Source organism: Anabrus simplex, chromosome 3 (genome assembly GCF_040414725.1).
Source record: "Anabrus simplex isolate iqAnaSimp1 chromosome 3, ASM4041472v1, whole genome shotgun sequence".
Taxonomy (NCBI): Eukaryota; Metazoa; Arthropoda; class Insecta; order Orthoptera; family Tettigoniidae; genus Anabrus; species Anabrus simplex.
In genome coordinates, this window is record NC_090267.1 from 39,015,453 (window position 1) to 39,028,617 (window position 13,165).

Genomic DNA, 13,165 nt, shown 5'->3' on the forward strand with positions numbered 1-13,165 from the left:
CCATTCAACCAAGTAACTGTGCACGTTCAACTCGAAGAATGACTGGACTTCATACATAGGGCACATGAAACAAGACATAGCAATCTTAACAGCAAAGTGCAGGCAGGTTCCGCCACATATGTTGCAGCACGCAAGAATGACTCACCTCTACCATGCTCAGATATGCATTAACCAAGGAGGTGGTCATTTTGAAAATTTCCTTCATTAATCGAATGGCCATGCGTAAGTCCAATGCACCTCTGTCGGTAATGCTTATTTTACTGCAAATAGCTCTTTTAAGAGTTACTTAAAAATGAACATAAGGGAGTACCTGAAACATGAGAACTGATCATGATTTAGATTTGTATTCAACAACGTGACTCACACAAACATTTAACAACGAAATTTAAAAAATTGTCCTATATTGGACTGGAACCTCTGACAAATGAGCATCGCATTCATCATCTAACTTCAAGCACGCTCGACTATCACAAGCTGGCTTCTGCCAACATTATCAACACTACTTGTAGTCATTCAGCCATCATAGTCTCTGTACATGAAGTTCCTGTGATACAGAATTTTCACTATTCTTTACCATCATTCGGTATTTTATCGTTCATGCTGATTTTGTTGACACAAATAAATTAATTATTGAAAGCGTAGTACCACATATAGCTGTGAGTAGCCAAGGTCAATGTTTTTAGGTTAGGCTATAATCTGTGGATTGCATAAAACTGAGTGAATAGGGGCAGCTGTACCACTCTGTATAACTGTGAGGTTCAGTCTGTCAAAACTAATTCATGATAAATATAATTAGAAAACACCTGAAAAAGAAAACATTTAATAATGGATTATAGGTGAATTAGTGTGGACAGACTGAAAAACTTCAGTGATAGATTGACTAAGTTGAAAATGGAAAGAACTGGCTCCCACTATAATAAAGAAGAAATATTTTGAAACAATGCAAAATCTATATTGCTGCATAGGTATAATAATGATTGTATGGCCTTGACTACCATGGTGCAGGCCTTCTGAAGTGGTGCCATATAGACGGGCTGCCTACCAATTTTGACATTTCAATTGTGGTCTTATCTAGCAATGAAAGCAGAATTTTACAGGAAGGGATACTATCTGTATGGATCAGAGACATGGAAAGTTATGAAAGATGTTGATTTGGTCGATGGAAGAATGTTTTTGTCATCTTTTCATTAAGAGATCAATCTTCTGGTATGGGCTAGTAAAAGTTTGTTATTTTCATCAAATTGTCTTAGTTTGATCGCTAACTTTGACAGTATAAAAGTGGCTGAGGTATAAGTTATGCCAGTACACCTCATGCAGCTTGTTCCTTTTAATGAATTATCAATCAATGAATCAATAATTGATCTGCATTTAGGGCTGTTGCACAGGTGACAGATTTCCTATCAGTTGTTCACCTAGTCCTTTCTTAAATGATTTCAAAGAATTTGGAAATGTATTGATCATTTCCCTTGGTAAATTATTCCAACCCCTAATCACTCTTCCTATAAATGAATATTTGCCTCAATTTGTACTCTTGAATCACAACTTTATCTTTATACTATGATCTTTCCTACCATTAACAGTTTCTTTGAAGCTTATTCATATACTAATGCCATTCAACATCATTTCTCTCCTGACAGCTTGGAGAATCCCATTTAGTTGAGCTGTTCATCTGTTCACTCCCCAAGTCTTCCCAGCAAAAAGTTTGCAACCACTACTCTTTTACATAACAAATTCCAACTTGTACATTTGAAAAGTTCCGCATCTCCATCATTTTAAAATCTTATAATTTTTCTTTGATTCTAAAATTTATTTTAATCTAAAGTTTTAGTCTTTAAAAAAAATGTAAGATTTTAAAGGGGGAACTTCTCAAACGTACAAGTTGGAATTTGTTATATATAATAATTCCACTGTAGACCAAGATGAAATTAATTACTTGTAACACTACTCTTTTGTCGGAAATCACCTAGAACAAATTGTGCTGCTTTTCTTTGGATCTCTTCCAGTTCTCATATCAAGTAATCTTGGCGTGGATCCCATACATTGGAACCATATTCTAGTTGGAGTCTTAACAGAGACTTATACGCCCTTTCCTTTACAACCTTACTACAACCCCTAAGTACCCTCATAACCATATAAAGAGATCAGTAAACTTTATTTACAACCTTGTTTATGTTATTACTCCAACAAAGATCTTTCCTTATATTAACCCCTAAGTACTTACAGCGATCTCCATGAAGTACATTCACCCCATCAATACAGTAAGTGAAACTGAGAGGACTTTTCCTCTTGGTGAAACTTACAACCTGACTTTTCATTGCATTTGCCATCATACCACTGCTCGCTGTCCATCTCACAATATTGTCAAGGTCTTTTTGCAGTCTCTCACAATCCTGAGACTTATTTGCTACTTTATACAGTATATCGTCATCTGATTTCAGTTCTTTACTCATATCATTTATATACAGATAAGAACATAAATGACAAATAATACTGCCCTGTTAACTGTTACAAGATCAGATAATGCTTCACCTACTCAAACTCTTCTGAGTTTTATTTTCTAGAAATATGGCCACTGATTCATTTTTGTTACATCAGGGTCAGTTGGTGTGTACATTCCAGTGATCTTGGCAGACTGATATGTAATACTGTACCACCATCGGGATCAGTGTGAAAAGCAACAGGAAACTACCTCACCCGTCATTTCCCTTGTATGCCACTTCTGTAACTTCGATTGTGAAACAGTTATGGATCCAATCAGCCTTCAGACTGAAGACTCAACATATATCAACTTTCATCTTAATTATCTCCTCAAATAACTTTTTTGTTTTCTGGAAAGATGGTAAGTTTGGTATGTATTTTTACCATTATTTTACTACAAAAATAAGTTTTAAAATGTTACTTTTCATATCCAAAGAATTTTTGTGCATTACTTGGAGTGTTAAATAAATTGCTGAAATCATCATGTTAAACAGCAGAAGTGCAACACTATGACTTTTACTTTCAAATACGAGACAAGCAAATAATTTAAAGTTGACATGATCTGATGGCAACTGAATCTATGATTGGTGCAGGGAAAATAGAATGATATTACTTCACTGATGATTTTAAAAAACTGTGAACAAGTTACTGTAGGTTCAATTGAGGCCATCTAAATATAACCATTATATCTGAAACACAAAATGCAGAAAAAAGTTGTTGGACAGAGAAGAAAGTGTTGTTAAGTTTGTAAAAATTTTAAATTATTGTTGCTATGAGTAGATAAGTTCAAAATTGAAAATATTAACGAGGAAAGGAAATGTATGCTGTTGCATTGAGCTTCCAATACTCCAGCTTTGTCCTTTCATTTATAAAGTAGCACTTTCCATTATATTTGCTTCAGCTAAAACAAATTACAAGAAGACTTTTGACAGAAGTGCAATTTTTTTAAGGTATCATTGCCCTAACTTAAATGTTATAAAATCTACAAAACTTGCACTTTCAAATAGTATCCAGTCATCTCAACTTTTCTCAAATAAATTAGATACATGACTATTAGTTTAAGAATTAAATTACTTGCAAAAGATAGGCTTCTGTACAAAAATTATCTCTTGTTAATTTTAAATGTTTAATCTTCATTGCTTGAAATTCATCAAAACACTTAACTGAGCAAGTTGGTAACATGGTTAGGGTCATGTATGAGCCTGCACTCAGGAGATGGTGTGTTTGAATCCCTCTGTTGGCAGCTCTGAAGGTGGATTTTCATGGTTTCCTATTTTCGCACCAGGCAAATGCTGGGGCTGTACCTTAATTAAGGCCACGGTCACTTCCTTCCCACTCCTAGCCCTTTCTTCACCCATCGTCGTCAGAAGACCTATTTGTGTTGGTGATACAACAAAGTGTAAAAAAATTTAAAAAGTAAATTGTCAATCAATGTCACAATAAAGAAATCTACAAAAAAACACTTCAAACACAATACAAATCCTAAATGTAAACTTTCAAAATAGTACCCGGGTAGCTATGTGACCCAAACCGTGTAGCCACTCACTTGGTTTTTACAAACTATTTTGTAGCTTTAGAGTTATTGCTGTGTGTTAAATTTAAAGTTTTTGTTTTATATAATTTTGCTTTGCATGGAACTTTGTCCTTATAGCAGGCCAGATTGTCTGGGAAGTAACTGATCCTTTCAAATAATAAAAATAAGTGATAACTGTATGTATTTACATGTAGTGCTATAGATATCATGTACACGATTCAAACTGTAATTGGGACTGTCACCAATCAGCCTAGAGAATCCCAAAACAGTGAATCAGTACTGATCTGTGTCATTTTGGGCATTTTCTTTCTTACTCCATAGACCCACATGCCAATGGAGGCTGAACTTGGACTTAAACGGTATCCGGAGTGTCACAATTCATCTCAGTGACCCTCAAAAGTAAGAATTCAACACTAATATTGGTTGTTTTCAATTACTTTTACATCTCACTCGCTCCCAACTCACAACCATAGCAGTGTCTTAACCCCATCGAATTTTGCTCCAGATAGTAAGTCATATGTGTATCAAGTTCAGTTGACAGCTATGCTGGAACATCCAATCAATCAATACTGATCTGCATTTAGGGCAGTCGCCCAGGTGGCAGATTCCCTATCTGTTGCTTTCCTAGCCTTTTCCGAAATGATTTCAAAGAAATTGGAAATTTATTGAACATCTCCCTTGGTAAGTTATTCCAATCCCTAACTCCCTTTCCTATAAATGAATATTTGCCCCAGTTTGTCCTCTTGAATTCCAACTTTATCTTCATATTGTGATCTTTCCTACTTTTATAGACGCCATTCAAACCTATTCGTCTACTAATGTCATTCCACGCCATCTCTCCGCTGACAGCTCGGAACATACCACTTAGTCGAGCAGCTCTTCTTCTTTCTCTCAATTCTTCCCAACCCAAATATTGCAACATTTTTGTAACGCTACTCTTTTGTCGGAAATCACCCAGAACAAATCGAGCTGCTTTTCTTTGGATTTTTTCCAGTTCTTGAATCAGGTAATCCTGGTGAGGGTCCCATACACTGGAACCATACTCTAGTTGGGGTCTTACCAGAGACTTATATGCACTCTCTTTTACATCCTTACTACAACCCCTAAACACCCTCATAAACATGTGCAGAGATCGGTACCCTTTATTTACAATCCCATTTATGTGATTACCCCAGTGAAGATCTTTCCTTACATTAACACCTAGATACTTACAATGATCGCCAAAAGGAACTTTCACCCCATCAACGCAGTAATTAAAACTGAGAGGACTTTTCCTATTTGTAAAACTCACAACCTGAATTTTAGCCCCGTTTATCAACATACCATTGCCTGCTGTCCATCTCACAATATTTTCGAGGTCACGTTGCAGTTGCTCACAATCTTGTAACTTATTTATCACTCTATAGAGAATAACATCATCCGCAAAAAAGCCTTACCTCCGATTCCACTCCTTTACTCATATCATTTATATATATAAGAAAACATAAAGGTCCAATAACACTGCCCTGAGGAACTCCCCTCTCAACTATTACAGGGTCAGACAAAGCTTCACCTACTCTAACTCTCTGAGATCTATTTTCTAGAAATATAGCAACCCATTCAGTCACTCTTTTGTCTAGTCCAATTGCACTCATTTTTGCCAGTAGTCTCCCATGGTCCACCCTATCAAATGCTTTAGACATGTCAATCGCGATACAGTCCATTTGACCTCCAGAATCCAAGATACCGTATCTGCTATATCTTGCTGGAATCCTACAAGTTGAGCTTCAGTGGAATAACCTTTCCTAAAACCGAATTGCATTCTATCGAACCAGTTATTAATTTCACAAACATGTCTAATATAATCAGAAGGAATGCCTTCCCAAAGCTTACATACAATGCATGTCAAACTTACTGGCCTGTAATTTTCAGCTTTATGTCTATCACCCTTTCCTTAATACACAGGGGCTACTATAGCAACTCTCCATTCATCTGGTATAGCTCCTTCGGCCAAACAATAATCAAATAAGTACTTCAGATATGGTACTATATCCCAACCCATTGTCTTTAGTATATCCCCAGAAATCTGATCAATTCCAGATGCTTTTCTAGTTTTTAACTTTTGTATCTTATTGTAAATGTCATTGTTATCATACGTAAATTTTATTACTTCTTTGGCCTTAGTCTCTTCCTCTATCTCGACATTATCCTTGTAACCAACAATCTTTACATACTGTTGACTGAATACTTCTGCCTTTTGAAGATCCTCACATACACACTCCCCTTGTTCATTAATTATTCCTGGAATGTCCTTCTTGGAACCTGTTTCTGCCTTAAAATACCTATACATACCCTTCCATTTTTCACTAAAATTTGTATGACTGCCAATTATGCTTGCCATCATGTTATCCTTAGCTGCCTTCTTTGCTAGATTCAATTTTCTAGTAAGTTCCTTCAATTTCTCCTTACTTCCACAGCCATTTCTAACTCTATTTCTTTCCAGTCTGCACCTCCTTCTTAGTCTCTTTATTTCTCTATTATAATAAGGTGGGTCTTTACCATTCCTTACCACCCTTAAAGGTACAAACCTGTTTTCGCATTCCTCAACAATTTCTTTAAACCCATCCCAGAGTCTGTTTACATTTTTATTTACCGTTTTCCACCGATCATAGTTACTTTTTAGAAACTGCCTCATACCTGCTTTATCAGCCATATGGTACTGCCTAACAGTCCTACTTTTAAGACCTTCCGTTCTATCACATTTATTTTTAACTACCACAAAAACAGCTTAATGATCACTAATACCATCTATTACTTCAGTTTCCCTATAGAGCTCATCTGGTTTTATCAGCACCACATCCAAAATATTTTTCCCTCTGGTTGGTTCCATCACTTTCTGAATCAGCTGTCCTTCCCATATGAACTTATTTGCCATTTGTTGGTCATGCTTCCTGTCGTTCGCATTTCCTTCCCAATTGACATCTGGCAAATTCAGATCTCCCGCTACAATCACATTTCTTTCCATGTCGTTTCCCACATAGCTGACTATCCTATCAAATAATTCCGAATCCGCATCAGCGCTACCCTTTCCCGATCTGTACACTCCAAATATATCAAGTTGCCTATTATCTTTAGAAATGAGCCTCACACCTAGAATTTCATGTATCTCATCTTTAACTTTTTCGTAGCTTACAAATTCTTCTTTCACCAGAATGAAAACTCCCCCTCCCACCTTTCCTATCCTATCTCTACGATACACACTCCAGTGCCATGAGAAAATTTCTGCATCTATTATATCATTTCTCAGCCATGATTCAACTCCTATTACAATATCTGGTAAATATATATCTATTAAATTACTTAATTCTATTCCTTTCTTTACAATACTTCTACAGTTCAACACTAACAATTTTATGTCATCCCTACTTGATTTCCAGTTCCCTGTTCCCTTATCACCACTCCCTAGGCCATCCCGTTTCCCTGAATGTACCTCCCTATTACCCTTCCAAACAAATTTCCTAACTTATACGTACCACTGCGGTTTAAATGAAGGCCATCCGAGCGCAGATCCCTTTCTCCTACCCACCCATTAGGATCTAGAAATTTCACTTCCAGTTTCCCACATACCCACTCCATAGTCTCATTTAAATCCCCAATCACCCTCCAGTCAGTATCCCTCCTACACAGTATTCCACTAATAACAATCTCCACTTTCTTAAACTTCACCCGTGCTGCATTTACCAGATCCCACACATCTCCAACTATGTTGGTACTTATATCAGCTTGCCTTACGTTGTTGGTACCAACATGAAACACTACCACCTTCTCCTTCCCCTCCTCCCTCTCTTCTACTTTCCTCAACATCTGCCTCAACCTAATTCCTGGATAACATTCTACCCTGGTTCCCTTTCCTCCACACACTTTCCCCACGTGTCTAACGATGGAATCCCCCATGTCCAGAGCCTCAACCCTACCCACCTCATTTGATCCCCTCCCCTCCTGGTCAGCCCTATCTTTCCTGATAGCTGCAGAAGCTACTTCCTCCTCCCTTTACTCCTTCCCGTGACCCTGTTCCACCTGTCTTTTCCTATCCTCTACTCTACATTTCCCTTTCCTACCTTTTCCCTTCCTCCTACTTCCACGCATCTCAGCAACAGTTCCCTGTCCCTCATCTTCCCTCTGTTGTTCTACCTGGAGTGACTCGTACCGATTTCGCACAGACACTTGTCCTGAATTCGGATCCTGTATAGAGCCCTTGGCCTGCAATCTCCTTCCCCTTAGAACATCAGACCACTTGTCTTCTACAACTCCTCCCTTTCCTTCCCCTCCCTCTTGTACACCTACTGTAACCTGTACATTGTTTGAGGGAGTCCTATCTTCCTTCCCGTCTTCCTTCCATCTATACATACATACATACATACATACATACATACATACATACATACATACATAATCTTGGTCATTTTGGACCTTTTTTTCTCACCCTTTTCATCCCTTATGCCAATGGTGACTCAACTTTGAAATAAATATCATCCGAAATGTCACTATTCATCCCAGTGACCCCAAAAACTCTGCATTCAACACTAATATAGGTCACTTTCTATTATTTTTACATGTCACTCCCTCCCCACTCCACCATTAGGAGTGCTAGGTGTGTCTTACTCCCACGGCATTTCTCTCCAGATATCTAGTATTAAGTCATGTGTACCAAGTTTGTTTGAAATGGCATGTTTGCCTATCTTCGCCATAATTTATAATCATTTAGCTTCACCGATATCTTTATGTAAAGATATTGCTCCTTAACTGTGTGCAAGTTTTTAAGTACAGAATGATATATTGCAGGCTAGGGTAAAACTTTGCCTGCAATTATTGGAGTGATCATTTAATGACTTGATTTTAGGATTACTCCAAGTAGACTGAACTCAAAGACCTATCAATGCCTGATGATTCATTGGAAGGTAATTCCAGAAAGATTAAAACAAAAATGAAGCAAATTGGTCCAGTAGAACGGACAGATGGAATGACAAAGCTGTTTTTAGTAAACTCTTTTAATATATAGAAAACTGTTTGAAATATTTAAAAATATAAATTTAAGAAGTTAACTTTATACTTCATCTTCAAAAACAGTTAAGTTGAAAAGTTTAAAAAATAAAGGGAAGATGGCAAACTTTCATATTTTCTATCAATGAAAAATATAACAGCATTTTCAGGAAATTTTAAAAATCATATAAAGATAATTTAATACTGTAAAAGTAAATGAATACTCAAAATAAATTATAAAGAGGTAGTTTTGAACAAATTTAAGAACCAAAACAGAAAATATGCATAAGAATGTTTAAAAATCTTGTAAATATTTTTCCGTTTCAAGGTGAGATATGTGGAAGCAGTCTCTTATTTGTGAATAAATATTACACTATGCCTATTACTTAAGACCCATTCAATAGTAAATTTTATTCTCTATACCATTCATTTATTTGCATGAATTGTTCTTATAATCACTAGCCTAATAAATGGTGAAGAATTTCGTTGTTACATACCTGACTGTTTCATTATCAAACATGAACAAAAAATTATGATTCCTTTGAAGGGAAGTTCTAATTAATACTATATATCATATGGAATTTCCATGAAATTCAAGTTGAGATTTATGTTCAGCAGGCGAACAGGTTTGATTTGTTGTGATTACATTGAATTCATTTGTTATAATAATCAATGTCACCATGGTGACCATCACATTTTAAATATTGATGGTTATGAAATTGTTCCACAATAAATACAACAAGGACTACCAGAGATCCCTGAGAGAACCTATTCCTCCTCTAACAAAATCAAACTTGAGGGTTTTAGAGGGTTAGTGCTGAATTTTGTGAACATGCAGTTTTCAAGATTTTCAAGTTTGAAACATAAAACCCAGAATAAGGACTTCAGCAACCAAGATAAGAAAAATATAAATGGGAAAAGTAGCCCAGAAGGCTAAGAGTATTCCACTAGTTGTACAAATGTATACACCCCAAGTTCTCCCTACGAAGTAGGCAGGGAAGTTAGTTTATCAGACCCACTGCTGAAGGTGCTCCTTTTCTGATTTTGAATCTGCCTGATGAAAGCATAAGGTTTCTTTGGGAGCAGTGAATGACTTACCCACAACTACTCAGGAGAATCTTTTGACCTGTTATTATGATTATTATTATTGCTATTGATGCTTTCACGGCCCATACTTATAGACATGATACTGTATATGCTTTTGGGCTTATGCCATGTCAAGAAAATAAGGTGAAATTTTTTACGTTTTGCAGAGAACTGTTCTCTGCATCATCAGAAGGAGATGTATATGGATTTGCTTCTGATGACGCAGAGCACAACTCTGCGAAATGTAGAGAATTTCACCTTATTTTCGTGAAACAGCATAAGCCCAAGAGCATATAGAGTATCATGTCTATTATTATTATTCCTCTGTCCTGACAGTGGTGACTCAATTTACAGCTTTTGTAGAAGTTAAGAATTTTTTTTTTAATTTGTGAGGGTCAGACTAATAAAATGTTTTTGTGTTTGGTATTCTCTCACAGTACCTGTGTATTTGTAAAGTGTGAGGGATACTCAACATGCCCCCATGTAGGTGAATGTTTGGTCACCCACCCATGGGGTTACGGTTATATAGGAGTAGTTGCTTTTGCTGCCCTCCTCCCTCAACACAGCTGCTCAGGAGAATCTTCTTCTTCTTCTTCTTCTTCTTCTTCTTCTTCTTCTTCTTCTTCTTCTTCTTCTTATTATTATTATTATTATTATTATTATTATTATTATTATTATTATTATTATTATTATTATTATTCAGAGCAAATGTACAAATTAGATATTAATATTTCACTTAGACAACCAGTCCAGAGTATTTCATGTCACCCTCTGAAGAGGTTCTAGTCCAGGGATGGCGAACCTATGACATGCGTATCACACGGTGACACATGAACACAACTTCTGTGGCACGTCGTACAACATACTAATGTATTTTTATGTTTTTAACATGTAAAAAGTAGGTTGTCTGCCTCTATGGTGTAGTGGTTAGTGTGATTAACTGCCAACACCGGAGCCCCGGGTTCGATTCCCGGTTCTGCCAGGTAAAGTGGTATAAGGCCTGGAGCGGGGTCCACTCAGCCTCGGGACCCACCTCAGCCTTCCTCGAAGTGGTTTTCTGTCATTTCCCACTTCTCCTCTACGCAAATGCCAGGATGGTACCTAATTTAAGGCCAAGGCCGCTTCCTTCCTTGTCTATTCCTTCCGATCTTCCCATCCACCCACAAGGCCTCTGTTCAGTATACCAGGTGAGGCCTTGTGGTCACTGTACTGGTCCTCCTCCCCATTTGTATTCCCCCGACCGAAAGTCTCACACTCCAGGACACTGCGCTTGAAGTGATAGAGGTAGGATCACTTGCTCAGCCCAAGGGAAAACCAATCCTGGAGGGTAAATGGATTAAGAAAGAAAGCAAGAATGAAAGAAAAAAATTAGGTCAAAAATCTAACAACATACCATCTTTTAACATTATGCTTTAATAAAGAAGTATGTCTTAATTAATTCTATTGCCATATTCTTTTACAAACTGTAATTTTTTTTAATTTTACGTCCACATTGGAGCATTTAATTCAATCCATATACATTTAAATCTTAAGAGTATTAGCTACAAATTTGGCTTATGTTTCTTCTTCTGCTCCCAGAACTCTTCATTCTTTCCAACCTGGCTGCCCTTTCTTCATCAGTTTTGGTATACTGTTTGCATGTAAAAGTTTTTAGTTTAAGTCTCAAGTCTTTGTTTCTCAGGATCCTCTTCTCTTCTCGGTCTTCAATTTGCTGCATTGTTTGTCAAGCCTAACTCGTCTAAATCATCTTGGACTTCTTTGAACCAATTATTCTTGGTTTTACTTTTCCAAAAGTAGTTGAAAAGATATTTCAGTACCCTGGTTTCTGGTAGTCTTGATATGTGGCAGAAAAACGCAACCCTCCTTTTCCGCATTGTGTCTGTTATTGACTCAGTTTCCTGGTATATAACTTCATTAGGTAATAATCGCCATTATCCATCTACTTGGTGTTTTTTGTTCATGATTGTTCTAAAGATTCTTCTTTCTGTCTTCTGTAATTTATCTGTTGTTAATTTGGTGTTCAAATATATATATCGTATGGCTTTATAAGTACACAAAAAATCTAATATCAAATGGAAATGTCCAAATTTGACAACCAGTCCAGAGCACTCGGAGTCACTTGGTGTAAAAGCCTTAGATCACCGTTAAATGCTCGAAGTGGGCACTCCTCAACAATGTGTTCTATTGTCTGCTTCTCCGCTCCGCAGCCGCAGTCAGCAGATGAACGGAAACCCCATTTCTTCAACATGTAAACACACCTCCCTTGATCCGTTCTAATTCAGTTGAGCTTCGACCAGCTTTGACGCGGCAGTTGGAATCCTTCAACCTTCTTTGTTGGATCTTAAATCAAGTGAGCATTGTTGGGTGGATGTTCATGCCAAAGTTGTCACCACGCAGAGGTCATGTCGAAAGAACTGATACTTTTAAAATCAGTCCAGGGTGGTTTGCATGATTTCAGATGAGTTGTTGGTAGGTCTTGTAGGGCGTCATACAAGGGAGAGTTCTTATGAGAAGAGATCTTCTTGAGCAAGTTTACCTTAGCTGCTTTCCTCCTTAAATATTGCAGGGCAATATTAGCTACGACAGGTAACCACTGAATGGGAGTAGATCTGATAGTACCAGTGATAGCTCTCATGGCTTCATTAAGCTGGACATCAATCTTTGTTGTGTGAATGCTGTTTTGCCATACAGGAGCAGAGTATGAATTAGGTATTGTATTAGATTAAAACAAAAAATATACCTTAGTCTTAAAATTTACCAGTTTTTAAAATGTAATTTTATGTGATGTTTGCAAAATAAAATCATAAAAAATTCAGTCAAATGTATTTATATATAATGCAATCTAATATCTAAATGAAGTCAAATGAGCGATTTCATGATGATTTTAAAGTAAAATAACCAACAGCACACTAGACAGTAAAAAGAAATAAACAAGACCTTAATTGACATGCTAGTCATTTAAGGTTTGCCATCCCTGCTCTAGTCCTTCTTAATACCTTTAGTGGACAGTTTTTTTTCACAATCCCCGTTTCTTTGTCATATGTTGAG

At 36.9% G+C, this 13,165-nt stretch overlaps 1 long non-coding RNA gene across 1 annotated transcript in view; it reads right to left on the reverse strand.

Moving 5' to 3' along the window:
• Nucleotides 1–13,165, reverse strand: part of LOC137498880 (uncharacterized) — a 49,453-nt gene that overhangs the window by 13,279 nt on the left and 23,009 nt on the right. The window contains exon 4 of the long non-coding RNA XR_011017901.1: nt 3,643–3,850. This is a non-coding gene — a long non-coding RNA (uncharacterized lncRNA). The remainder of the gene's footprint in view (nt 1–3,642; nt 3,851–13,165) is intronic.